Source organism: Rhagoletis pomonella, unplaced genomic scaffold (genome assembly GCF_013731165.1).
Source record: "Rhagoletis pomonella isolate Grant_MI unplaced genomic scaffold, Rhpom_1.0 Rhpom_scaffold_00001, whole genome shotgun sequence".
Classification (NCBI taxonomy): Eukaryota; Metazoa; Arthropoda; class Insecta; order Diptera; family Tephritidae; genus Rhagoletis; species Rhagoletis pomonella.
In genome coordinates this window covers 16577940-16582297 of record NW_023458555.1, presented here as the reverse complement: position 1 = coordinate 16582297, position 4358 = coordinate 16577940, and positions in this window count along the sequence as shown.

The window sequence follows — 4358 nt, the reverse complement described above, 5'->3', positions numbered from 1 at the left end:
TAAGTGAGTTTGACAGTCGTGGAGAAGTCATTCAGACGTTACCGGGTGTTTAGCTGAGGGAGAGCGGGAGACCAGGTTTAGAGTTGTGATCGGGTTGGAGCAGTAGAGAGGAGGTAGGGATGACCCTTGTTACGAGTGTTTACATATCGAGCTCAATGAGCACATACGGTTTATAGGTGCACATCACGATTGAGAGAATACAAAGGTTGCGCCGATCTCGGACCGCTATTCCTCTCTTAACGAATTTGACAGAATCGTTGTTTGCATGACGTCACACTGGTGCAACTTGTTTACGTTTTCCTTTGCATCATTTTTTCTTCTTCTTCCATTCTTGCTCACGTTTTGGCATTTCTCTCTCGCAATTGCACCAGTGTGACGTCACACAAAAGTTATTCTCAAAAATCCTCTCTGATCGGCGCAATCTTGTATTCTATCATTCTTGGGTGCACATCACATCATCATAGGTACGAGAGAGAGAGAGAGAGAGAGAGAGAGAGAGAGAGTGGGAAAGATGTGCCCCTTTTATCATGTACGTTCAAAAGTAGTTAGATATGTTATGTTCAAAAGTGGTTCAGCTACAAGTTGGCTGACGTCTAATGCAGAGAAAACCAGTTCTCACCTTTTTCCGGTCATCGCCCTTCAAAAGTGGTTAGTTACGGCCGAAGGAAATAAGTAATAAGAAGGTAGAACTAGTTGCTTGCAGGGTACGCATACCAATCATGCAGAGCGGTGACAACACACACACATAATATACATTTGTTTATCCGTACAAATCGCGTGCTGTGGTTTTGATGGAAATTCAACAATTGAAAGCACATTTATATGTGTGGCTCGAGCTGAGTGCGCAAAGATGCTTGCCACAATTTGCTGATATCCAGAGAGGGTGATTGTTCGAATTCCATTGGGGGCAATACGCAAATTAAATTTTTTGTTTGTTTTATCTTGATTATTCACTTCACGGATGATTTTTCAGAACGTACGCTGTCATTTTAATATGCGCGTAATTGAATATTCACCAACATACCGTACTTTCGTTGTATTTATATATTTAATTTATCAATTACGTTTCTGATGGATTTTAATATTTTTTCCCCTAAATTATTTGCGTAAGGCAAGTGGTGGTGAGTCGCAGTGCTTAGTGTACAAAAATTAAGCTTTTCAACATAAGATAAAAATAACAAGTAAGAGCAGCGCTGTCTTCGGCTATGCCGAAGGCTTCATACCTTTCATGAACATCTGCAAATTTTAGTTTGACAGATTACTGCTTTTGAATACATCTGCATACATCGATAGAGGAGTTACATACTTATATAAAAAATCGCATCTAAACAATCAGAGGTATGGAAGATATACTTTATATGACACCAATCTAAGTGATTTTCACCGCTATGTGATCGGTATGTAAACCGGTAACACAATTTATTGGGTTTAGTTTCCTACATAAAGGAGATATATCGCAAAAACTGGTATCTGAACAATCAGTGCTATAGGAGATAAAGCTTATACAGCATAGATTTTGACGATTTTCACAGTAGACTTTGTATTATTATTTATAAAATATCTTACGAAATTTATCGGTTTTAGCTATTCAAATAAAGAAGTTTTACAGTAAAATCCCATATCTGAACAATCAGATGTATGGAAGATATATGTTGTAGTCATCCGATCCTTGTTATTTTCACTGTAAGTATTCTGTTAATAATGAGTGAAAATGGTGCGAAATTTCATGTTCCTAGCTGCATAAATGGAGGAGTTATGATAAAAGACCTAATATCTGAACAATCAGTTGTATGGGGGCTGAAGGTTATAGTGACCCGATCTTTATTATTTTCGAGGTAAGTCTTCTGTTGATAATGAGTGAAAACAGCGCGAAATTTCATGGTCCTAGCTACATAAATGGATGAATTATAACGAAAAATCTCATATCTGAACAATCAGTTGTATGGGAGCTATAAGTTATAGTTACCCGATCTTTTTAATTTTCACTGTAAGTTTTCTGTAGATAATTATTGAAAACAGTGCGGAATTTCATGTTCCTAGCTATATAAATGGAGGAGTTATAACGCAAAATTTTATATCTGAACAATCCGTTGTATGGGAGCTATAGGTTATAGTGACCCGATCTTTGTAATTTTGACTAGAAGTATTCTGTTGATAATGGGTGCAAGTATTGCAAAATTTCATGTTCGTAGCTGCATAAATGGCGAAGTTATAATTAAAAATCTCATATCTGAACAATCAGTTGTATGGGAGCTATATGTTATAGTGGTCCGATTCTTCCGGTTCCGACAAATGATTAATACATTATAAAAATAAACCCACCTACCAAATTTCATCCGGATATCTCGAAAACTGAGAGACTAGATTGCATACAAACAGACAGACAGACGGACAGACGGACAGACGGACAGACGGACAGACGGACATGGCTAAATCAACTCAGCTCGACGTTCTGATCATATAAGTATACATTTTCATGGGTCTATCTCTTTTTGTTCTGGTACTTACAAACATCGGACCAAAGTTATAATACCATTTCATGCTCATGAAAGGTATAAAAAGATGTACAAGTATATGTATGTACCTCATTTTTGAATGAATAATTTTTTCTTTATTGTCAACTGAAATATGTACATATGTATTAGCAGTAGTCCTCATTTTTGTATTACTCATACGAGCGCCTTTCTGTATGCAACGCCCTTTGTGCCCATTAGCGGCAGCGCAGTTGCTCATGACAAATGTTTTTTTTTCGGCCTAATTTTGCAGAACTTTATTTTTCGTTCCCAAGAACTCTAGAACTATTGAAAAGCTACTCATAACAGTTTTAATATTTTTTTTTCGAAATTTAACTTTTTCGAGATTTATGAAAAAAAAATTATTTTTCGGCGTAATTTTGCAGAGCTTTCTTTTTCCCCTCTGGAAAACAATTGAAAAGCTACTGAGAACAGTTTAAATTACACTGGTCTACAAGGGTTTTGCGAATAAGACGGGACCTGGTGTTTCCGAACGGATTTTTCGTGCTGAACACGAATCTGGGGTCCAAAACTTCCCATCACGTCACGTTTTCGAGAAAAAAGGGGTTGAAACCCCTAAAAACAGCGTTTTTGGCCATTTTTGAAAAATTGTAGAGCTGAACCCTGACGTGCTACAAACTTTGTATATGTCAGAAATTAAAGGCTAAATCGTGCCCTTTCGAATGAATAAAAATTTTTATTTAGCGAATTTCAGTTTATTTTTTATATCCACCATATTCGACCCGTCATCTTAAATTTTTAAAATCTAACTGCAGATTCGTAATCAGCGACTTTTAATATAGTTAAAACCTTGGCATTATTAATTTTCTATGATCGTTTAAGATTAAATTCTTTCTGTGATCAATTTTTCCTGCACCCCTAAACACAAATACACCCCCTGCTTTAAGGGTGCACGCGATCAATTCGGCATAGGGCTCATTCGAAAGGGCACGGTTTAGCCTTTAATTTCTGATATATGCAAAATTTGTACCACGTCAGGGTTCAGCTCTATAATTTTTCGAAAATGGCCAAAAACGCTGTTTTTAGGGGTTTCAACCCCTTTTTTCTCGAAAACGTGACGTGATGGGACATTTTTGACCCCGGATTCGTGTTCAGCACGAAAAATCCGTTCAGAAACACCAGGTCCCGTCTTATTCGCAGAAAAAAAGTTGAAATTTGTAGACCAGTGTTATTATTTATTAAAAAATTTAACTTTTTCGAGTTTTTTGAAAAAAATGTTTTTTCGGCGTAATTTTGAAGATTTTTTCTTTTTCTTGAACTCTACTTAGAAGAATTTTTTATTTACCTTTTTGCCACATATCGTATGCTGCGGGAATCTGGCAAACATAATTTTTGAACCCATTTTTTTCAAAATATCCAGAATTTTTTTTTCATTTTCAAGTACTCTAGAACTATTGAAAATCTACTCAGAACAGTTTTGACTTTAATTTTTTTCAAAAATTTTACTTTGACTTTTTGACAAAAAATAAAATTTTTCAGCGTAATTTTACAGAACTTTCTTTTCCTTCTTAGGAACTCTAGAGCCTTTGAAAAGCTACTCAGAACAGTTTTAGTTTTAATTTTTTTTTTATTTTACTTTTCTACTTTTTTGAAAAAATGTTTTTTCGGCGTAATTTTGCAGAACTTTCCCTTTCCTTCTCAGAAACTCTAGAACTATTGAAAAGCTACTGAGAACAGTTTATTTTTTTTTTTAATTAAACTTTTTCAAGTTTTTTGAAGAAAAAAAATTTTTTTGGCGTGATTTTGGAGATTTGTTTTCCTTTTCAGGAACTCTAGAACTATTTAAAATCTACTCAGAACAATTTTTTATTTACCTTTTTGTCA